This window comes from Strix aluco, chromosome 5 (assembly GCF_031877795.1).
Source record: "Strix aluco isolate bStrAlu1 chromosome 5, bStrAlu1.hap1, whole genome shotgun sequence".
Lineage (NCBI taxonomy): Eukaryota > Metazoa > Chordata > Aves > Strigiformes > Strigidae > Strix > Strix aluco.
The window spans coordinates 69,135,416-69,161,510 of NC_133935.1; positions in this window are offsets into that span (position 1 = coordinate 69,135,416).

Here is a 26,095-nt window from a genome sequence, read left to right on the forward strand (position 1 = left end):
CTGAGGCAGGCATTATGCAAACATTGTATGAAACAGGTATTATTTGGTCCAAAGACCGTTATGATTTTAAAAAACCTAATCTAGGAATTAAGGTTGTTTCACTGTTTGAATGTCTCATACCCTTAAGGACACTTAACAACACAGATCAACATCTTTCCAAAAAACAGCCTCTTCAAGATAACTCAGGTTGCTTCTTTATCTTCTTTATCTTCTACTTCATAAGTATCTGGTGATACTTACGAACTAATACTGTTCTTGCAAATCTTTATGACTTTGCTACAGTTCTTTTCGGGATTTTTTTAAAGTTAGGATTCACCTCTGCTATGAGGTGTTGAAGCACAGACATGGACAGTTATTGTGGTATATCTCTGTACTGCAAACTCACAGCCGATTCTGCCTTGTGCTTAGCTGTTTGTTTACCTATTTCCTTGGCAATGGTGAGGAGTCCTGATTTTTGCTGCTGTGATGACTTCTTCTTTCCATGAGTTATGTGTATATCTATGCTTTTGTGAGAAGATTTCCATTGCCCTTAATTTTGTGCAATCACTCTTGATATCAAGAAGGCCAGGCATTATGCCAATGAAAATGTTATAGGAAATGGGTGAAAGATGAAGTAGCCTGTTATACACAGCTTTCACTCTTCTGTATCAGTATCAATGGTTATGAGGGAACTAGAAGATAAGGCTTCCCTTCCCAAAAGTGCCATGATAATCATGTGCCAGAAATCTTTGATGTTTTACCAAACCATAGGACATTGTCAAGGCTCTGTTCTCTGATAAGAATGAGTCAACAGAACAGCCTTGAAAGATGCTGCCTTATATTTACTTATTCAATGAAGAGTGATAAAAAATATTTTAAGGTAATTTTAAGGGCTAAAACAAGGCTCAAAAGGCAGATTTCCACAAGAATAAACTCTATGAGAGTTAGGAACTTCTGTTTTAACAAGTATAATTTAGAAATTTGGTTGTTTTATTCTTTTAATTCTTCATTATAGTCCCGATTTTATTGTATAGGGATTGTCATATGCTGACAGCTGGTGTCTGAAACTATCTCGAATCGTCTCAGTAATATTTTTATCCCAAATAGTCATGCATAATTGTTAGTGAGGGTGAAATTTTTCTCAGAATTTTCCTGATTATAACTTTTCCAATCTCCCAAATGTACTTTAGGGAAGCAGAGTTTGTTACCAAGCAACTCTTTGATTAACCTCTGTGGACAACTGCATTTCCTCAAAGGAGATACTAAGAGTATAATATAATTTATTTCCATTATTTCTCTTTGTGTGCTTTTCATAAACACATACTACACTATATCCTACTGAGAAATGTTTTTATAAACATATTGGGAAGAAAACAATGCTTTTGATTTTGACTGCTAGCTTTTCAAATTTTTTGTGTGTTTCAGGAAAATTTATTGGGAGATAATAAATGACAATTATTTTATACAGAGACAGAAAAAATAATTAATATAATAACAGGGTCATCACATAAGGTCCAAACCAAGAGCCAGAGCTTGGAGTAAAACATTATCAATGATGATCCAGGCTTTGAATAATGAAATATTTATCTAAGAGTTAAATGGGTCTATAAAAAAATGTCTAATGTTAAATGTTTTTAGGTAGCAATGTATTGGAAATCAAAATGTGAAAAAAAAAGTCTTTCAAAACTTTTGTTTTAGATCTGTATTCTGCTTCTTCTGAACAACCAGGTTAGAAATAACATAACTTGGTGTACCTACGTGGAGAGAGATCCCCTGTCAGAATTTACTCACATTGTGTCTTATTATATCATAGAATCATAGAATACCAGGTTGAACGGGACCTCAAGGATTGTCTGGTCCAACCTTTCTTCTCAAAAGCACAGTCTAGACAAAATGGCCCAGCACTCCGTCCAGATGAATCTTAAAAGTGTCCAGTGTTGGGGAATCCACCACTTCCCTGGGGAGATTATTCCAGTGGCTGATTGTTCTCATTGTGATAAATTTTCTTCCTGTGTCCAGTCATAATGTCCCCAGAAGTAACATGTACCCATTACCCCTTGTATTTTCCATGTGACTCCTTGAAAAAAAGGAGTCTCCATCTTCTTTGTAGCCACCCTTTAAATACTGGAACGTGGTGATAAGGTCTCCCTTAAGCCCCCTCTTCTCAAGGCTGAACAAACCCAATTTTCTCAGCCTTTCCTCCTATGACAGACTTCCCAGTCCCTTGATCATCTTTGTGGCCCTTGTCTGGACCCTCTCCAGCCTGTCCACATCTTTTTTGTATAGCGGGGACCAAAACTGAACACATTATTCCAGGTGTGGCCTGACAAGTTCTGAATAGAATGGGATAATTACTTCTTTATCATTGCTGGTGATGTCTTTGTTGATGCAACCCAGCATCCTGTTGGCTTTCTTTGCTGCTGCAGCACACTTCACTCATATTGAGCTTCATATCCACCAGAAACCCCAGGTCCCTTTGCACAGAGCTGCTGGGTAGATACCAGTCTGTGCTGCACTCCTGGATTACGTTTTCTCAGGTGCGAGACCTTACACTTGTCCTTGTTGAACTTCAAAAGGTTCTTGTTAGCCCACTCCTTCAGACTATGCAGGTCTTCCTGCAGGGTGGCTCTCCCTTCCAAAGTGTCCACTTCCCCACTCAGTTTGGTATCATCAGCAAACTTCACCAGGGTACACTTGATCCCATCATCCAGTTCACTTATGAAGATATTAAACACCGTTAGGCCCAATATTGATCTCTGAGGGACCCCATTTGTGACAGGTTGCCAGTTTGAAAAAGAGCTATTTGCCACCACCCTCTGGGTGTGGCCTGTCAGACAGTTCCCCACCCACCGCACAGACCACTTTTCTAGAAAGTAATGCATCAATTTCTCTAGGAGGAGGCTGTGGGAAGTGTATTGAAAGCCTTGGAGAAATCCAGGTAGACAATGTCCACTGCTTGCCCCACATCAACAGAGCAGGTTACTTTGTCATAGAAGGCAATCAGGTTTGTCAAGCGCAATTTGCCTTGGTGAATCTGTGCTGGCTTTTCCCAGTCACGTGCTTCACTTGACTTGTGATAGCCCCCAGGAGAATTCATTCTGTAACTTTCCCAGGGATTGAAGTAAGGCTGATGTGCCTATAATTTCCTGGATATTCCTTTACATTCTTCTTGTAGATGGCGTTGACATTAGCACTCTTCCAGTCTTCTGGGATGCGCCTTGATCACCACCTTCTCAAAGGTTATGGAGAGCAGCCTTGCAACGACATCAGCCAGCTCTCTTAACACCCTCAGGTGGGTAACACCAGGGCCCGTCAGTTTTAGGGGTCAAGCTCCTGTAATATTTCACATACCAACTCTTTATTCACTGATGGTGAGTCTGTGTTTGCATCAACCTGGATTTTTATTCCCATGATTTGGGGCCCAACAATGCAGGTAAAGACAGAGGTGAAGAAAGTGTTGAGAACCTCTGCCTTTTCAGTGTTGTTGTTGACTAATTCACCTCTCCTGTTTAACAGTAGGCCAATATTTTCCTTCTGTTCCTTCTTGTTTACATACCTGAAGAACCCTTTCTTGTAGTTTTTGATATCCCTGGCCAATTTCAATTACAGCTGAGCTTTTGTTTTTCTAACTGCCTCTCTGCACACCCTGGCAATGCCCTTGTAGTTCTCAATGGGTGTTTTTCCGCTTTGCTTAAACTGCATACAGCCATTAAAAGAGACAAAGGATAGGATTTAAGGTGGTTTATTACGCAGATACAAGGAATACAGCTACAGAAGTATCTTAGAAGAATAATTCCTAAAGAAAAATAGTTTTGCTAATTTCCCAATCAGTATCTGTGACTCAAACTGCAAAAGGATGGTGACTGCTTCCTTAGCAGATTATTGTAGTCCAAGGTTGTAACAATAACAACAACAATGTAGAAATAAAATTAGTATTTCAAAAGAGGTTTATGTAAGTTAAAAATATGAAAGTGTGACTGTATTTAGGCCTAAATGCATGACCAGTAGTCAATATAGAATCATAGAATCATTTAGGTTGGAAAAGACTATTAAGATCATCAAGTCCATAAACCTAGCACTACCAAATGTTGACCATCAGGTTGACCATCTATGTCATTCTCTTCATATGCTTTTTACACAGTGATTAAAAGACCAACAATTTTGTTTATTACAAACTGTGATTTTAAGTTGAAAGGAGGGTAGCATCTATCATAACAGACTTAATTTCCTTCAAGTTTCCAACAAAAAAACCCAACAATGGACAGATTGCTAGAGAATTAGTGTTTCTTTAGTTTTCGTTGCAAACTTAACTAATAAACTTAAACATTTCTTACTTATCAGGAATAACATAGAGGATAATTTCCCCATGGTTTCATCATAAGTGGAAAATGGTGAATAACAGTAGTTCAATAATCAATAACATAGATCACAATACAAATTATTTGTTGAAAGTTGCTTCACATGACTGCAACACTGACAATGGGAGGAATGATCATTGCTCTGTTCAACAATTGTTCCCATTGAAAAGCACTCAGAAGAACTGTCAGCCAGTGTTCTTTCAACCTGAATTTTTTTTCAGAAAAAAGAGAGAACTGAAGTTCACACTCTGAAATGCAGAAACATAATGTCAAGCCAGTATGTTGGCTTGTGTCAAGGTAGGCAGAAAGGAAACACAGAAAGTGAGAGACACACTTTTGTGGAATTAAAGAGAAGGATCATAAGATATTAACAGAAAGAAAAGGGGGATTGTGTGCTTGAAAGCAAAGATATGTTAAAAACTTTTTTTATGTCACATTAGAAGATGAGCATAAACAAAGGAAATCAAAAATATCAGAAACTTGTGGTGTGAGATGGATGGTATAAAATAAAATACTGATTCAGGAAATAATGAAGAAAAAGTATGCAGAAGAGAAAAGGCAACAAAATACAAATCCACTATGAACTGGTTTTGCTGAGAAATATGTGTTTGTTGGGTTTATAGCCTCTGTTTTTTTCCCCTCAAGTCTCAGTTTCTGCAATTCCACAGTGCCACCTTTACCTCCATTTAGCTTTCTTAAACTTTCCCTCTCAGAGAAAGGAATTTATGCAGAAAAGTTGAAAAGCAGGCATCAAATACTTCAAAAAATTTCAAACTCAGATGACAAACACAAGGAATATTTGTTTTTAAAATAATTAGATTTCTCGTTTTAGAGTAATAATTTTCTGAGATTTGGTACAAGGTTTCTGAATACTTGAGGTTGGAAATATATTCATCTGAAATTAATGTCTAATGATTTGTTTGCCAAAAATAATAATAAATAAAGTCTCATTTAACTTCTCCCCATTTCAATAAGGACATATGATGATCATCTGTGCAAAATGAAGATGAGAAGGGAAGATCTGCACAGAAACATAGAAATTACAAAAAAAAAGTCAGGTATGGGGTGTGGAAGGAGTCAGGTTTTTCCAGTCTTCTGCAACTTTTTTCTTCACTGTGAGTGCACTTCTGATGTTGTCTCAGTCCAAAGTTTTTAAATAACATTATATAATTCCTATACAGTTCAACAGCTCTAATTGCCACACTTCCTTTCTTTTGAAGACTATAACAAAGCATGGCACTGAAAGCTATATTTTCCATTGATCTGCAATGATACTGTTGAAGTATTTATATAACACATCAGTCTTCATGTGCACTATGTTGCAAATAAGACCAATTATCTTAATTGTGGGTAGGATATAGAAAGCAGAGAAATAGTAGGAATGAACATGCTAATCAATCAACAGGGGAAAAAATATGCAAATTATCCTGAATATTTCTTCACAGTTTACAGAAGTGTCAAGCAACATTTGTTTTCCCTCCTTAGATTTTATTCTCAAAGCTGTCCCAGTTTAGGTTTTGTTCTCATGTTCCTCTGTGAAAGTTTATGTCTGCCACGGATTTTAAAGCACAGACTGAGAGACAGAAAAATTACTTCTGAGAATTACAGAAGCCAGTGAAGCAGCTTCACCCTGCAGGGTTCTAGAAGTTCTTAATTTAAACTATGAATCACTTTGCCACAACCGAAAGAGACTCCTAAAGTGTCATCCTTTGGGGGTAATTCTGCCTTTAGTTCTGCACTATATAATTCAGACATTTGGAACAAGTTAAGCATGTGAATCGCTGATGGTGGCCACTTCACTTAAAACAATTGTTGATTATTCTGTCAGACTAAGGGAAGTATGCTTTGCTACCTTCAAGTCTACATTTTAGTGGCAGATCCCATTTAAAAGTTATGAAGTCTGATGCCCCAAATTAGCATAGAGAATTTTGACTGGGTTTGGTTTTTCCTCTTCTTTTCCCCCAGTGTTTGCAAAGGTAAACATGGAGGCAACTTTGTGAGTAGAAATTCCAAGTGACTTCAGAAAGAATAATTTATATTCTTGAACATCTTTAGAGGACTAGCCAATAGGGAACTGTTTAATGAAATGAGTTTTACCCTTTTCATACACATTTTGGAGATAAAAAATGCAAACTGTAGTACCTGGGGATGTATAGTTGATAACACCAGGTGGATGACTGCTAATAATGAGTTAAATAAGGCCAGTGCAGAAAGTGATGAGACCATGATCTCACATCGTGCCATCCTTCAGTAAGAGATTAATGCCTCCCAGAATGTGGAAGGGCAACAACAACAGTGTTTGCCAAATAAAGGAATTCACGCTGTCTCAGGGCAGATATGTATCAGGATTCATTCTTAGATTTGTGTCAGACATAAAGTCTGTTTTTCAACTGAATCACGGCTGTAGATAGCATGAAAATTTAATATCCAGTGCTGTATAACCTTCCTTAAAAAATGAATTAATCATAATTAATTTTTAATTTTCAATTTTAATTTTTATAAATACCTAACTAAATAGGTAATTTAAAAATTAAATTATCTGAATCTACATGTCAGTGTGTGACAATAAAAGTTTCCAAGCCCTCCTATATCCCTGAAGGTCACAATCTCAATATTTCTTCCCTTAAGGTTATGGTTGAAAAGCTAGTGCCAGAACAGAAAATTTAGATGTATGGGCAGATTCTACATGAGACTAAAATCAGTTGGAAAGAAATGTGCTCAGTTTTATTATATTTTTCTATAAGCCCAGTGAACATTTTCTCCACTTGTTTTCTAATACACATTTCATTATGGGAACTTTTTCATTTCCTCAAAAAGAAAAAAAAGGTAAATGAATAATATCAGGAAATTTAAAAATCCAAAATTCATGTAGAAACCAAAGTTTATGAAGATATCTGTAAATAAATATTCTGACAGTACTTAAATATCATTGTCTTAAGAAATTTTTACTATGTTTTACTAACATTGCATGTAAAGGTAGTAAGTTTAGACTGCACTTCTCACAAACTACTTTTTCTTTTTCATAATATAGGAACATTTTTTCTCTTTACTTTTTCACAAAGATCATTACAGGTGTATGATAAGTATTTTGGTTTTTTGTAGATCTAGTTACAGTCATTGACAAAATAAGATATAATGCCCTGTGAAAATCTTTAGTAGGCATTGACTTATAAAAATGTTATTTATTTAAAAAGAATAAGTAGTCCCATCAAGAAGAAGTGTTGACATTAAATGACTGAAATATTTGTAGCAGGTTTATGAAAAGCTCTCTAATGTAAGTTTTTATGTCTTAAAGATACTATATTTCATGAAAGAAATGACTTGACAGGGATGTTTTGAATTTTAATGTTTCCTAGTTTTGGGAAAAAAAAAAGTGATGGAAATGTTTTCCATGATAAACAGATTCCTCTGTCATATTTGCAAGAAAATATCTTTCCATGACTAATTCATATACTCATTTCATTTAAATAGAACTTCTTTTGGAAAGATAAACACTGATGTTCAAAAATGAGATGTATCTTCATTGTATATCATTATACACTGTAGTGTACATTTAAGTATTTTGTAAGATGTCATGAAGTGATGGGTAAAATTAGATAACATTTTAGCAAAGGTATGTATCATGAAGTTAGTCATGCATGACTACTACAACATAAGACATGAAAAAGCATTTCATTGTTACACAAGTGTATAATTCCTATTTTGTACTTCAGTATCTTTATCTGGAGTCCTTCTTAAGAATAATTTTGCAGTCCAAAAATTATCTGTTTCTTTTTACATGAATATAATTAAGCAAAGAATTAAAATATTTGTGATAATGAAAATGTCTCCCTTGTGTAATCTACTGTCTTATAACTTGACATCAAACTTGCATAATGGTTGAGGTTGTCAGGGTATCTGAAGATTATCTAGTCCAACCCTCCTGCAATCCTGTCTTTTTTCCAGATATCCTGATGAGTCACAGGGGCTTGATACTTCTGAAGGTAAATCGTACGAGTAAAGACCAAGGTGAAGGAACAGGCCAAGATATTCAATGATGTGGATTCCTCTGTCACCAGCTCCTCTGCCCCATTCAGCAGGGGACCCACATTTTCCAGAGTTCCTTCTACTGCTGACGTATCTGTAGAAGGTCTTCCCACTACCCTTCACAACCCTTGCCAGATTCAATACCAGGTGGTCTTTAGCCTTCTAAACCTCATCTCCACATACTTAGACAGTGTCTATATTCCTCCTGCTTCCACATCTTCATTTTTTTCTTATGTTTAAATTTAGTGAGGATGTCTTTTTCATTCACGCAGGCCTCCTGCCACCTTTACTTGATAAACTAGTCATCATGATGGACCATTCTTGATCTCAGAGAAGGTAAATCTAAACACACACACACACACAACCCCAAACCCCCCCCCCCAAACCCAAATAAAACAACTCAAACAGCACTCCTAGACCCCTCTTCTCTCCAGGACCATCTCCTGTGAGAAGATGATGATTAGTCTGGGAAATTCTAATGAAATTATTATTCAAATAAAGATCAGATTTCTTATCCATTTCCTTCTTATAGATGAGCAATATCAGCTTAAACAATTGCTATTTATATAGTATATATCATAATCTCTAGATAGTGTTTGGATCCAGCACTCAATACTATTAACTAAATCTCATAATGCATTGTACAGTTAGGGAAAACCAATCAACACACACACACAAGTGATGCTGGAAAAGTCGTCAGGGGACAACTGTTCTAAAAAGCTTATGAGAGACATATTTAGATTACTAACATCACTGTTTACTCTAATGAAGAAGAATCACCCTCAGCGTAACTGGATAAATGTTCTTTGTTTTAATTTATTTTAAAAATTTGGGCATTATATGTGCAAAGGCAGTGACAGAAATTAAGTAGGGTGTAATTATTGGTGGAAAAATAAATATACTCACTGTGAGTCTAACATACTAAAGGTGGCCTGTAAGAGTGCATAAATTAACCAGGAAAAATAAGCCATTCTTTGTAATATATTAAGTTGGTATGGAAAAGACGATATAGAACAGATATATTTAAAATAATATATCTAATGGCTTTTGTTAAAATAATCACAAAATACACTTGGAACCACTGCCACATTCTCTCCTGACATTACTTCATTGACTTCAAGTGGAGAGAGGCCAGCAGAGGATTTGATTCTTACCATTCTTTAATGTAAGGTGAAAATTATTTCTTGCAATGCTGGTTACCAGACAGATCAATTTTCAGCTTGTATATTTCTTAAGAAAACATGTCCCTAAAGACCAGAAGACAAGTACTAAACACAGCTACATAAACATAGTATGTAAAATGTAATTTTGAATTTCTAGATGTAAGTCAATTGAAAGTTGAAGTACAATTAGTTTGTGGCTTTAATAATATTATATCAACCTGAAAGATAAACAGTTTTATCTGTTTAGGGCACTTTTCTTTTTACAGGTGTTTCTCAATGTATTATATCCAGTAATTTAAACATAATTTGATAAGTTGTTGGTTGGTTGGTTGGTTGGTTGGTTTTTTAATATGGCATGAATCTTCCTTTTTTTCTTTTCCAGTACAGATGTAGATTTTTTATGTCAGAACTTCAAATTGTCCTATGGATCAGCAACAAAAATAACTAAGCCCTCAGTACAGTACTCTTCTTAGCACAAGACTAGCACCTCCGGAAAGGCAAATTATTCTATAGAGAAAGCACTGATGCAAATACTATCTAATTCATGAATTAAAAATTATTAATTCCTGCCATAGATATCAGAAGTCAATAAGCTCTCTCTGATCAACCCCTCTGCTACCTAGGTTAGAATTGTGATATGCTTGTATGTTCCCTACCTGCTTCCTGCCAGAGTTTTTTCTGACTCATACAGGCAGGGACATCCTTCTAAATTTTCAGGAGTCCTATCTGAAAGCTATTATTTAAAATATAACAAATTATCAGAATATTGATTTCACTGAAATAGAGCTGACACATTGGTCTTAATTCAGTTATATTAATATAGTAACTAGTGGCATGTGAGATCTCCTTGGTTGTCCTGTCTGGCCTCTACCTGCCATCCTAGGAGGATACAGATGTCCTGGAGGTTGTGACATTCTGTGAACAACATGAGATGTCTGCTCATCTACCACATCTCAAATGGTGCTAGATATCTATTTGTAAACAACTAGATCATGCTCATGATGCTATCGTAGTTCATGTACCTGTACATGCAATTAAATCTTTGACTCTAGGCCAGCCTCTCTTGGTCTAATAGCCCTTGTTACCCTATCCCAAAAACATGTTAGTAGAAAATGAGGTCTCATAACTAAGTGTGCTCTCCATTTCATTTTACTAAATGAAAAACAGATCAAAGAAATCCTCTCTCAGCCCTGATATTTAGCAGTGATATAAAATTATTAATTTCTGACCTCTGAAAATATTATGGATTTTCTGTTAAATATTTTTTTGATAAACATTTAAATGTCCAAAATGACCAGGGTACCGTGATATCTCCTTTGTTCCTTTTTTGGGAGCTCAACTCATGAGACTCTAATCATGCCACATCCTCTCACCCTCCTCTACTTTCTGTATTTGGTATCCGCAGAATTTATACTACAGTGTTGCCCCCAATACACAGAGACATCTAATTTTCATTTTCATGCAAGGACCTGTTCCCAGACAGATGTGTGACAACCCTTACACTGGCTGATTCTATCATATAGGGCTTTTCTGTCATCTTCAGAAGTGTTTAATTCTGTCAATCAACTATAAAGGTGAGGTGGGATGACCCTGGCTGGACGCCAGGTGCCGACCACAGCTGCTCTATCACTCCCTCTCCTCAGCCGAACAGGGACAGAAAAAATACTATGAAAGGCTCTTAGGTTGAGGTAAGGACAGGGAATCACTCACCAATTACCAACATGGGCAAAACAGACAACTTGGGGAAATTAATTTATTAGCAATCAAATCAGAGTAGGGTAATAAGAAATAAAACCAAATCTTAAAACACCTTCCTCCCAGCCCTTCCTTCTGCCCAGGCTCAACTTCACTCCTGATTTCTCTACCTCCTCCCCTGCAGCAGTGCAGGGGGATGGGGAATGAGGGTTGTGGTCAGTTCATCACCTGTTGTCTCTGCTACTCCTTCCTCCTCACAACTCTTTCCCTGTTCCAATGTGGGGTCCCACCTATGGGAGACAGTCCTCCATGAACTTCTCCAAAATGAGTCCTACCCACAGGCTGCAGTTCTTCATGAACAGCATGAGTCCTTTTCCACAGGCTGCGGTTCTTCAGGAACAGACTACAAAAGCATGGGTCCTCCACCAGTCCTTCTAGGTGCATGATCCTGTGTGGGCTCTCCATGGGGTCACAGCCTCCTTCAGGCACATCCACTTGCACTGGCATAGGGTCCTCCCCGGGCTGCAAGTGGAGATCTGCTCCACCATTAACCTCCATGGGCTGCAGTGGGACAGCCTGCCTCACCATGGGCTGCACCATGGGCTGCAGGGAAATTTCTGCTCTGGCACCTGGAGCACCTCCTGCCCCTCCTTCTTCACTGACCTGGGTGTCTGCAGAGTTATTTCTCTCACATATTGTCACTCCTCTCTCTGGCTCTGCTGTGCAGCAATTTTTCTTCCTCCGTCTTAAATATGTTATCACAGAGGCACTACCACTTTTGCTGATGGGCTTGGCCTTGGCCCGCAGTGAGTCTATCTCTGCTGTCTGGCACTGGCTCTATCAGACATAGGGGAAGCTTCTGGCATCTTCTCACAGAAGCCACCCATGTAGCCCTCCCTTTACCAAAACCTTGTAATGAAAAACCAACACAAAAAGGAATCTCCTTTTTACCTAAGCCTCTAATTTTGGACCCCAGTTTTGACAATGTATATCTTTCTATTAGAAAATGGCCTAGTAAATATTTAGCAAGGACTGTACACATGTGAGTCCAGGATCAGTGAAAGAATGTTACTTTGTCGCAACTGACAGACATGCCAATAATTAATGATAATAGTAATTGTTGTGGTTTGAACTCAGCCAGTAGCCAATTGTCACATGGCCAGTTGTTTACTCCCCCCCACCTCCCCGTGAAATAAGGGAGGGGCAAAAGAAGAAATTCTTAGGTTGAATAAAAAAAATTTAGTAATAATAACAAAAACAACAGTAACAATAGCAAGTCCAAAACAGGTAAAATGCAGCAGTAGCTTACCGAGCATGGCGACCAGTACTCAGCCCGCTTCCCCAGCAGTGATCCAACCACAACAGAAAATCCTGCCATGCCAACCCAGCAACTGAAAAAATGGGGCATGAGAGAGCCTGCATCTGCCTATATACTGAGTATGATGTCTAGTGATATAGAATACTCCAATGATCGATCTGGACCTGGCTGTCTAGCTGTGCTCCTTCTCAGCCCAAGGAAAGTTAACTCTATCCTGGCCAAAACCAGGACAGTAATAAATGTAATAACAGTAACATTAATGGTAACAACAATAGTAATTAATACTGAAACCTGGAATTAAGAGCTCACAGTAGAATTCAGCTGCGCAGTAAACATTTAGGATGTAACAGTAAATGCTTTGCTTATGTGAAGTTTCCATTCTTCTTTAAAATCTATGCAGTCCTTGTTTCTTGGTACTTTATTGAGTTACTATATTTACATAACATTATGTTTGCTTCAGGCAAGTAGTTTTGATTAGGAAAGATCTCAATATGTGGTTACTTCCAAATTTCCTTGGGGTTCTAGGCAAGATAAAGTCTCTACTTTTTTCATCTTTTTTTTCTTTTTCCATGAGGCTGAAACTAACATCAGAAAGCTGGAGTAGCAGGTTTGCTGCTTACAGAAAGTAGAATGATAACACTATTGATAATTCTCTAAAAATTATAGGCAAAATAACTTATAAAAAGAATACATTACTTTTGTACAACATTTATAGCTTTAATTAGAAAGTCCAATGCTTTAGGATTCACTGAAATAAATCTTTAGCCAAATTTTCTTTCTTGGAGTATAAGTGAACACTAACTCTCTTAATTAAATTTATATAGATTTTTATTTGTTTGGATTAGTGTGTCCAGCATTCTGCCTCATTCTGCTCCCCCCCCCCCAAAAAAATTTATTTCTTTTGCCAGTTATGTTAGAAGAGACACTGGGACTTATAAGTACTGAATACTCCATGGCTGAAGGGAAATATTTATATCCCTGAGGTTTGTTTGGTTTTCGGTAGTAGAATAGTACATTGAATTATTGTGTCTGGTAAAGATATTTTATTTGGTCTCATTTTCAGTTCTTTGTATCATTACTGCTGTTTTATTATCATCAAGTAGTTTAATATTTTCATTACTTTAGGTGTTAAATGCCACTTTGTTGTATTAACAATACCAAAACTCAGATTCCACATATAGTACTTTGTTGAATTATTTTATATGAATCTCCACTTTTCTCTACCTAGCTATTTTACTTGTGTATTTTTCACTTACCTAATTCTTTAAACCCCCTGAAAACAAAGCAAAAAACCCAAACAAAACCCCTAGTGTTTTGCAAGTGAAAGCCTAAGTTAGAGAAAAAACAATACTTGCTTCCCTGCAGCATGTTTATTGTCCAGCTGTGTAATAATGTACAATTTGTTCCCATGACCACAATTTACCAATATACATGCTGTCATGTCTTAACAGGGTATAGAGCAAAGCTACTTATTTATAACTGTTACATAAATGGTATGTATTATAAACTTTTTTAAAAGAATTTTTTATTTGAGTCTTTTGTTTTATAGGAAAGTTAGCAGGTTTTTTTTTCTTCTGCATTCCCCACATATTTTTCAATATAAAGTTTTGCTACTGATGGCATACAAAAGGATTCCTTCTGTTGGTAAAAAATGTCATGTAACTAAGGTAATGTGGAGAGGCACTCAAATTGTTGGAATTCCATGATGAGTTTTTAATATGTTTCTGTTTGAAGCATTTCATAGGTATTATTACCTATATGTAAAACTTCTGAAGAAAATGTGAGCCATTTTTGTAATAGGCAGTCAAAACAATTGGTCATGCCAAGACTACTTAAGGATCTCAATACCTACATGAAGATACGAATTGCTGCCAGGTGTGGACATATGAAAGATACATCTATCTGTATCTATCTGTATCTATATCTATCTGTATATCTCTTTGAAATGTGTATCTATATCTCTTTGAAAATCTTTTCTGATTAACCAAGTATTTGTTAGGTTATTCTGTTTTTTAAAACAAGATCTAGCAGTACCAAATTATGAATCAGAAGAAGATAACATAATTTATTCCTTCCTATGTATTTCTGACCTAAATACAGGTCTCTATAATTCTCTTCCTCCCAGTGAATCAATGAGATGATACTCAAACATAAATAGATTATAGATAAATAGATAGATAGATATTTTAGATCATACCTCTACTCCTTAACCAGAGCTCCCAAAATAAAAGAAAATTGATTATTTGGTAAGTGTATTCATAATTACATTGTTGTTTCTTTGGCAGTAGTTAAAAGCTGAAAACTGTGTAATTAACCATAAATAAAGAGACATTAGGTGCTAGATGGAAAAAAATCTTGGTCTCTATAATACAATCTCCTGTGGAGTTAAGGCACTTAAGTCCAAAAATTCTTAATGAAAATGCTTCACTCATTCAGTCTCTGCACTTGAAATTAGGTCTTTCCTAAGATCGGTTATCTAAGGGACCTGATGCCAGAAGCAGACACCATGCATAATACTTAAGACAATCAGATCATAACTCTGAAAAACAGAGTTGAGATCGTTGATATTAACAAAAGTCTATATAGTAAGATACCTTGTTGTTAAATGACTGGAGTATTATAAACCAAAAAGTTAATATCTCCCTGAAACAATTTTCTTTCTCTTAATCACTAGGCAACTAGTTGGAATAAGGATATGTATTGAAGGACTCTTCCTGGAAACTTTGCCAGTGTTCAGAAAAGGGTGCAAGGAGGCAAAAAAGAGATTCTGACCTGGAGTCCTGTGACTCAGGGTCTGAGTTCTGGATTCTGTTTTAGAAGTCATCATGCCTGAAGGTTTGGTTAAGGCAACTAAAATCCTTTATTTAGTATAAAAATTATACAATCCTATGGTTTAATTCTTTATGTGTATCTGAATAAAGATATATTTGTTGACAATTAAATTAGCAGAATATTTTTTTAAAAATCATTATTTACATTTATTTGACTAAATAAATTATATTGAATTGACTGTACAGCTTAGACCTTTAGAGCAATTGTATGCAAGACAGGTTGTGGTGGTGCAATTCTCACCCCTTCTCGCCCCTCCCTGTTGGGCTGCTTGGTGCTAGATGTGATTCCACCCACCTCCCCCGAGCTATACACCAATCTGTAGAGATAAGGACTGCTAAAGTTAAGGCGCCCCCTTAACGAGCCTGGCTCCTGCCTCTCCCGATTGCTCTGAAATGGTTATAATGGCCCATCATCTCCTAATGGCCTGGCACACCTGTGCCTGGGATGTGGTCAAATGGGAACAATAACAGAGCTGCACATTCATCAAGTTCTTGTGCAACTGCTGGAAGGCACCAGAAGGTATCTGACAAAAGTCAATTATCTTGGACCCTATAAATTGCGACCAAAAGGGAGACCCTTTGAGCTCTCCTGGATCGCAGTGGGCCTGTGACGAGCATCTCCCCTGAGCTGGGACGCCTCTCAGGTAGCAAAACCCTTAAGGTGTCATCTGCTGCCAGAGCTGACGGAAGGCCAGGGCGAAGTCAACCCGCTCAAGTCTCAATTATCGCCCGTTGAGGAATGCCAAGACACTGTAAGTATTTGCTCTAAACTCGAGAAGAGGGAAATTTTCTTTGAGCTAGCTTCTCTTTCACCTATTCTTTCTCTGTTTATTGGTGTGTGGGTACATACTTCATTCTACTGGATCCAAATACTTTTGTTTCTGTGTGTGTTTTTGTACGTTTTGTGTATGCGCATGTATATATGTATGAATTAAGGTACCGTTAAGTAAGTTAGTGTGAATCTTGTCATTTTAGAATCTGTAAATAAGTTGCTTTTCTTTCTTTCAACATTTCTGAATTATTTTGTAATGATAAATTGCTGTTAGTTATTAATAAATCTAAAATTCCTGTTAAATCATTACCATGTCAATACTTTCATCCGTGACACAGGTGGAAAAGTTTGTTAGAGTAAAATGGCTATGTTATTTCTGTGTGTGTGTTCACTCCTGGAATGATTCATGCCGAAATATCCCACAACTCTTCTTCTTTTGAAGAAATACCATTAGTTAAAGATCTTATATTTTAATAAGTATTAGCAAGTGTCCTCTCATTCAAGAGTATAATTTCTCCTTGCAATCTCTAGCAAAGACTAACACAGCTGAAAAGGGGAGTTCACAACTAATTCACAGAATGTTTCTCAGATGTGATTTTAAGAGTGTTTATGCTACATTTAAGTCACAGAAAGTCAAAGCAGTATACCTGTCATGTTTGAGTGCACCCGTAAATAGAATTCTGTTCTAGTAGAACTAATTGCTACAAATGCTGGCTTGTTAGAAAAGCTGGTACAACATATTCTTAATCACCAAGGATTATGGAACTCAAGCATAAGAAATCACATGCAACATCAAAAAAAAAAAGATCAAATGTATTTTGCCTCTTAGAGTTTCCTTCAAGACATAATCACTGAATAAGATGCCACATAAGTGATCTTAACTATTTTTTCACACTTTTCCACATCTATTTGTGTCTCTGCAGGTTGGTCACTTCTTTTGTAGATCCTGGGGTGAAATTGCCCTTTCTGGGGTGAAATTCTCAAATCAAAGACATCCACTTAAAATCTATATACCATGAGGATAGAGAATTTTGTTTCTATGATCCCCAACGGACAGATTTCTTCTGCTACATAGATTAACCATTAAAAAACATAAAAAAATACATTTTCTTGTTCTAAATTCTGCTTTTCTTCAGAGCTTGCTGGTGTCATGTTACTCTTTAGTAGGTTTCTATGGCCTAACAGATAGGGAGGTGTTATTTAAAATCATAAGGGTAAGGCAAATGTTGATACACATTGTTCATGTGTTTGACAGTTAGGGTTTTTCTACTAAATGGTGTGTGGCAGTAATTGCTCCTTTGGCTCTGTGTAAAAAAAAAAAAAAAAAAAAGAATAAAGAATAAACCAATTTTCCATAAAAAATTACAAACATAATTCCAGGATAAAGTTTCAGACTATGAATCCTAATCCTCCACTTGTGTCTAATTTAGGGATCTAAAAGATATACAAACTCTGGAGATAATTTGAGCAAACACTTTTTCATAATTTTTAAAACATTATCCTATGGTATAGTCCTCCTTCCTGGCTGCTAGGAACTCCATTTGTATTTACTTATCCTTTTTTCTATGTCTCTGAGCAGGTAAAGCTCTTAGTCATGATTTCTAATTTATAAAAATAGTACAAACTCATGCTTTCCTTTCCAAGTTATCTTTAAATTCATGTAAGTTAATAACCAAATGAGCAACTTGCTTCAAAATTGACTCTGAAATGTTTTTATTTGTGAGTTTTAGAAGGCATTTATCTTCTATCTAAAAGTTAAAGAAAAAATATAAACAATGAATACTTTGTAAAGTAAAATCAATATGCTTAGTTATGTTTTTCTTTCCTTCTTTAGTAACTCCTTACAGACTATGAGCTCAAGTGGTATATGCACACAATCTGAGCAAATACCAGTTCATTATCTTCATTGATAGCAGCCCATTATATCTACATTTATCATTTTTAATAGCTTTAAAAATATAATTATATGGCTATTGCTAGATATGAAACTTATTAATGGTTTTATTAGTGATAAATGAGTAAATTATGCCTCTCTTCTATGTATGAATAAAAAGTGTAATTTAAGCCAGTAATAAAATATTAATACATTTATATTATTGAGATGTCCATATAAATTTTTAAGTTGCAGAACAAAGCAGTTCACTCTGGTAACAAGAAAAAGGAAATATATGACATAGCCATAAATAAATATAGGTAATTATATCTATTTATGCATTTTTTAATTGAACACACATAATATTCTTTTAACATCTCACTTTCCTTGGTCTACTTGCACAGTTCTTCAACAGATTCTGTATGTAGGTAGTAAGAACGATATAGTTATTGATAATATCGCAACACACCAGAGCAGTGTATACTGCTTTATTTATACAATAAAAATTACTTTCTGGAAAAAAAATAGGGGGGATTTGGGATGTTTTAATCATCATCTATCATTTTTCATGCATAATAGAACAGAGAGGAAACAGATTTGTTCATGGAACATATATAGTATGAATTTCATGTGAACCTGTTATGATTCATTAGCTAAATTATCTTTTGAATATGAACAGAAAAGTGAGCCTAGGACATTGCTTCTACAAAGATTGTTATGAGAATAAATGAGCACAAAAAAAGTGAACATGATTTCAGAACTGAGATATAAGCCTCCTTCAGTCCATTAACTTAGGTGATTCAGATCCAAACTGTACTCACCCTTGAAATGTGTCTTGGACTCCATTTTATTTCAAACTACAAGACTGAGAACAATTGCAGTGCCTAGAGCTGAAAAAGAAGTAATGGACAGACATTATTCATTTGAGTATATATAGAGGCCTCTGTCAATGTAATACATGTTAAAAATCACTCTTGTTTTTTCAATACATGTATTATAAAAAGGTGCTCCTCAGTGTGACTTCCCTACTTTCCCTGCAATATACATTCAGATGTCTTGCTGACATGCCAGAATAATCACATGAGCACATGTGAAATATACATGGATACAAATGATGTTTGCCCACTTTGGTGTCAAGTAAAAAAACCCACAAAAACCCCTAAACAAACAGAAAAAGAAGTTCCAGGTGTTGAACATCTTCATAAAAAAACAATCCTTTTACCTTCAAGAAGCTCAACCCTAGTGGTAAAACTTACTTACTCTAAGGAGGAATTAAAATTTTCTTTCTGCTCTCCTAAAGCTTGCACCACTCTTCAGCTAACTATGGGCCAAGAATTCTCAAGTGGGAGACTCTTTAAAGGAGTCATTGCCACAAATGTTTACTACATTACATTACTTGAATTATAGGAACAAGAATCACTTACCAGGAAAGACCTCATTCTGTTTAGTACTGTGCCAAGAAAAAAAAAACAACACCCACAGCAAAACAACAAAAAACCACCACCACCCCCCCCCAAACCAAACTAAACCAAAAAATCCACAAAAAATGGAAAAAAAAACCCCAAAACAAACCAACAACTCTAGCATAAGATGGATTCTTTCTAAGCAGAAGAAGAGAATAAGGAAACAAAGAGATAAAAAAGTAAGATTTACATACAACAGGTCAATAATATAGCAAGGAATAGCTGACAAAATAATATAGCAAATAGCTCACAGAAGCTTCACAAAGTTCAGTAGATACAACTGAAAAGTCCTCACTTTGATTTGAATAAACTGTCAAATAATGCAGTCTGGGTAAAAGCTATTTAACATATTAGGAATTTAGGGACTTGGTGGACTAAACTAAACCACAGTTTTTCAGTAGGGTAAAGTTGTTGGTTTTCAAAAACACTGTGATCAGTCTGGAGTAATTCCAATTTTTGGAATGTTCTTTGGATTGACAACTGAAATACCCTGCAGTATACAGATACCTTCACTTGCAGAACAGAGCCTTTTCACCAAATTATGAAGTCACAGTCTTTTACTCTACCATACCTCAGGGTTTTTTCACTTGGCTAGTTCTCCAACACGTGTAACCTACCAAATCTTGTACCCTTTTTGTGTCTCTTGTCAAAAGTTTTTTGTTTGTTTCTTTACTTGTTTTTCAGTAAATAGCTGCTTTTTTTTTTCTTTTATGAAAATTCCCATTTTTCAGGGAACGGCTTCTGAAGAAATTATGAAGAAAAAAGTATTTCTCCAGTGACGAAGACTTCTGTCCTTTTATAAATTCTCACTAGATAATATCTAGTCAAGACCTAACAGAACTTGTGTACATCTATCTGAATCACAAATACATATGTCAGATCGTTTTTCTTGAGTCTAACACAGAAAGGTATGCAACAGAAATGCAGAAAATGGTATACATGAGAAAAAGATGGTAGACTTTTCATAATTTAGACTTTTCTTGTTCATTAGTAAGAAGTATCAGTGTATGACTATAAGGACACATTTACATATAGGGCAAAAAGTTCTTAAAATTTAAAAAAAACACCTGTCACCTGTGTTTGACCCAAACAACAAAGCATAGGCAGTCAAAATCAATTAAACTATCACTTTTACTACTAGTACTACTACTACAGAAAATCTATGTAAATAAAAAACATTCTCTTTGTAATATAATAAAAACCAATTAGAAACAAATGAGGAAAATCAAATACTTTAGCATATAAACTATCCATACATTTTTACTGGCTCTTATCTCATCCAAGAACATTTTGCAAGGCAAAAGTGGATAAGCAAGTACTTCTAAAGATCAGTAAACATGATGTATATTCTGAGAAATGCAATATGAATAAGTCTACCTGACAAAGTCTGAGATGATGGTATAGAATACATAGAAGTGGAGAAAAAAAATTGTTTTCAAAAAAACCCCCAACAAATCCTTTAACATTTTACCAGCACAATTGTTCATGAGTTTATAGCTGGAGAATAGGTGGGATTTTCAGCTTTCTTGAATAGTGCATAACCTTTTTCACCATAGAAATGAAGGTGAGTGTTGCTGCAATGTAATGTATTAATACTTTCACCTGTTTTGCGCTGATATAAGAGCTCACAAAAACTGACAGTATGGTCTGCTGTGTTGAATACCAGAAATAGAGAAAATCTTCCATAGGTCTAATTCTCTCTGTTGCATCCAGATTTGACACGCAGTCCCTGATCAGGGGGTAACAGGCTGGACGCGTAATGCAATCTAGGTGGACTAAAGAGACATACCTTATACATGAAGGCTGACATTTATTGTTAGTCCTAACTAAATCACTGTGGTTTATTCCTAATCATGAAACAACTGAAAATAATATACACAAACTTGTTAATATCTATGCATTTATTTGGTCTCATGCTCACTCTTTCCAACATGTTTTTACAAGTCACTAGGACCTCAATTTTTTTCACTGGGAGGGAATGGTGGTGTTAGTGGGATGTCTTCCTCTTCACTTTATGGTCTGGTCCATTTGTGGCTAATACATTTTCTACTGTTCACAGCATCTTCTTAATTATTTGTTTGTAATCAATTTTACAGTATATTAGAATGTCCTACATATGTTATATATTGCATATGTTGAAGATCTTTTCTTCCTTTTGTTCTCTCTGCAACATCTTACATCGAGCATTCAAGGTTGCATACCTTTAGTCTTAGACTAACCACTGATGAGTTCCTTATAGTCCTGAGGACTCCCTTATTATCTTCTGCTTATATTTTCAAGGTCTATTAAAATCTTATGGCTGAACTTTTTGGGACCCCTGTTATAAGCTCCCGTTTTACTTCAACAGCTTCTGTGTTTTGCATTACTGATAAACTAAGGGTTTGTTACCAGAATTCAGGAAGGTTTTTAATTGTTCATTTGGGTACTGAAAGACACACATACATATAAGTACACAGACACATGGAAATAATGTTGTTGTGACCATTTGTTGACAAAATCTACAAATTATGGGAAGATCAATAGCATGCTATCAAAATCACTTTGAAAGAGATCTCACCTTCATTGTCAAGATATACCTCTTCTTCTGTAGGTTATCGATGGTTATACGGAGAAAAAAAAATCTGCAACCAACTCTAATAATTAATTAATAGTTACAAAATAACAGAAAGTAAAGAGCAAAATAAAAGAATTTTAGGCACAGGAACATCACTAGGCAAATCCATCTGGTCTTCTGGGGTATTTGTTATGGTACTAAACAGGAAACTGAGATGGATGACTTATGTACACTATGTAAAAATCATGACAACAGCTTTTGCAGCTGTTGTAACAAGATACATTCATTGGGAGAAAGTAGGTAATGATGTACTTATCAGGCTTTGTCCTTGGGACTGAACTCATTCATGTTTTTAATTGGCAAATCTAAAAAAACAAAAAGAAAAAAGAAAAAAAAGAAAATCAAAAAAGAGAAAACAGGGAAAAGGAAAAAGTAAATGAAAAGAAAAATTAAAGAAGAAAGTGAACTAATGATGGGAAATTTGAATTATCATCACAGAGAAGAACTGGAATATTATTCAAGAAGAACTGAGTGACCTTGTACATATACATAGTAAACATATAAATTGGTACAGTATTAAATATAAAGTCACGTATTTATTAAGGACAGACTAAATATACTAGTAAGGAACTTGTTTTCTTATTAAGGACAAAGAAGAATGAGAAAAACTGATGTTTTCATTTGTCATGTTTGTGAATCACCAACACGATAAGGCCATGAAAGAGTCAAATAAAAGCTGAAGCTCAATATGTGTTGGGTGAAGTATTTCTCAGGTGCTGCTCAAAATTCTAGAAGTGTTCAGTTCACAAACTAGGGGGTTTACCTTTAGGTACTGACACACAGAAGCTTCCCCCATAGTTAAATGATTAAGCTCATGTTGTAGACAACAAGCATCTAGCTAATAGATACCATAGAGTTCAAGGAGTAATTCAGCTCAAAATGGGCAAGATTCAATTGTATATACTGATATTTGAGATGCTCTAGAGGATCTGAGACTTCCATTGATTACTTTGATATGAATAGGGCTCCTGAAAGACCTAGTTCTTTCCAAAGCAGCTGAAAGCAATGCCTCATGCTCTGGTACATTGCAAATGACAGTAGTTGTTAAAGTTTAGGTGAATGATTTGTGCTTTAACGGTTTACTTTAGGTTGAGTCGATTGTTAGGATCCAGTGATTGCATTAACTATATCTTCATTGACTATAATGGGAGTTAGATAAATAGTTCACCATCATAGAGACACTCATATTTATAGTCTTACTCTGAAGCTGATTACCATACACTGTTTACTTTTGGTGACCATGATAAAAAGTAATTCACTCCACAACATCCACAGAGAAGGTCATCATAAGAATGAGCAAGAGAATGAAGACCTTCTTTCATATAAGAAAAATCTGAAAAATACAGCTTTGGAAAGACACTGCTATGACTTTCAGATGGTATAAGAAAAAAAGGAAATTCATTATTTAAGATGAAGAACAGCGTTGGTAGAAGAACAAAGAGGTATATTTTGGTCATGAAAAAAATGTGAATTTCCTATCAAAGGAAAGTTTGCAGCAATAACATGCTGGAGTACTGTGAATAGACAACTGATATAATTTTTAAATTGAGTTTAATTACATATGGAAGTATGTCTGAATACTGCAAGTTGTTGACCAAAACAATGATCTCCAGCCCCCTCTCCAGTGTGAGTGAACTGAAGATTTAAAACCTTTTTCCCACCTAAATAATTAGTCATAAGGGTTTGTCTAACCTTTACGGAAACTGACATCAGCAAACCTGCTGAAAATTTTATTACTGAGATCACTGGTGTTACTATAGCACTTGTGTTTTGGAGGGCTTTGACAGCTTAAAATTTACTGGGAAAAAAATGGTCATATATGTGGCAAACTTTTTACACTGACCTGCTGTTTGAAAAAATCCTTCTGTTAGTCGAATTTGTGGGTAATTCAGTTAATAAGTAAACTGGTTTTAAATTAAATGTTTTTAAAATCAGCTTACCACTGACTGTGCTCAGATGGTAAAACCTCAATATAAAGGTAGGGCAGCTTAGACATCTATTACTGAGATCATTCTGACTGGTGTCCAGTTCAATGACACTTATATGTTAATGTTAATTCAGAATTAATCACTGAAGTAACACAAGGTCATGCATTGAATGAGTTAGTTAAAATGAACAACTACAATGTTACTCCTAGGCACTCAGCAAGACTTTGGATGTCCCTTCACTAGGTTAATGTTGCCATCTATTATACACTACATTCTATACTGGTTTCTCTCTTATGGCATGCTTCATTATGAAATTAATTTTCTGTCTATGATTTTACATTAACCTTAACTGTATCTGTGAAACTGTCAGCATTCAAAACAATTACCTTTTTGTTCTGTACTGAAGATAAGTTAGAAATTGTAATTGGCTGGTATTTTGACCAGCTTACCCCAATGAGATTTATCAAACAACAAATATTTTTAGGCAAAATGGAATTTTATCAGTAATAGTGTAGTGATGAATTATTCCTTTGATTCTTACCAGTTCAGCATTGTCGTTAATGAAGTACTTCAATGTGGAAAAACGAAGAAGTATGATATTGTCTGCTTTGTAAAATTTCTAATCAGAGAACTCCTTATCAGTTATGCTTTAAGGATAATGAATCCTCAGGAAGAAGTGTATATGGAGTTATTTAGGGAATAGGCCAGGACCAGGCACCATCTTTTTATTCTGTGTTTCTGCATTGTAAAAGGATCTAGCTCCATGAAGATGGCTTTTAGGTGCCAGTTCATTACAAATGATGAGCAACAATCACAACAATATAACATTTCATACATGTTTACTGAACATCCGCCCAGCATTATTTTCAAAATAACTGTCTATCCTTTACCAAATGAACAGCATAAGTTTTTAGATTTCCTTTTAAAAGTAGACCAGAGTTTACCTGACTCACTATGATAATTTTTAGATGTCAACTGAAAAACACTAGCCATGTTAGTTAGGCTATTAATGTACTGGAGAGTGAGGGGACTAGATACTAAACCATGATCTATCTATAAGATTTATTAGGTACTTAATACTTAAAACTTTGCTTCAGCAGCTACTACTTTTAGAAAATTTGGGCTATGCATCCATCTTATGTAAAGAGGATAGACAAAATAATGAAATGTAAAAACTAAAAGGTTTGTGTTCTGAGGTCCAAAAGTGAAAGTTAATGAAAAGAGATCAAAACCACAGAGATAAAAAGAGCAATAGAGATAGAAAAACAATATTCTCTAACTTACATTAACACCACTTAAGTGTTCTCCCTTAATTTTTTATATTTTTCTAACTTTTTATTGGCCATACAATAGTCAGTCTTCCTTTGTTTTTCAATGGAGAAGCTTTAAGCCTTTTAGTTTTTCATTTTTCTTTAGTTCTAGATTTACATCTTCTTTATTAGTAGAGCAATTAAGCAATTTAAAAGTGAAGTATTTTCCTTTGAGATATCTTCTTATAGACAAATAAGGAAAAAAAAAACACTTAAGAGAGAAGAAAATGTTTAACACTTTGTGAAAGTTTATTTAGATAGCACTTTGGAGGATTCATCTTGATTAATTTTGTGATTTAAATTAGGAGCCTTGAATAAACTAGGCTCTTTCAACAGTTAATGGTGCTCTAATATTCTTCCTCTAATTATTTTTACTATTTAAGAGACAGAATGAGCTCCTTTTTGTGTTACTTAGAGTCAGCTTTACCACTATATAAGGCTCTTGGAAAAATATGTTTATTTAAAAACATAAATTCGCAGTAATGAGATGACATAAAGTACCAAAATTCATTACTAAGGTTATACTTAACTTTAAAGATATTGGCTGCTTTTGTGCCTGAATGAGTATTTCTTTCCATTCTTCTAGGCTAAAAAGAATTTTTATCTTGTAGCTGAAAAAACCATTTCTAATTCCTACTGCTATTTGTTTAATATCGCTGTCACTTTCTTCTAAGAAAAGAAGAAAGGAAGTAAGGAAGCAAGGAAGCTATGTTCTTTTTTGTTTGTTTGTTCATTTCTTTCTTTTTGTACAGCCTATTATTTGTG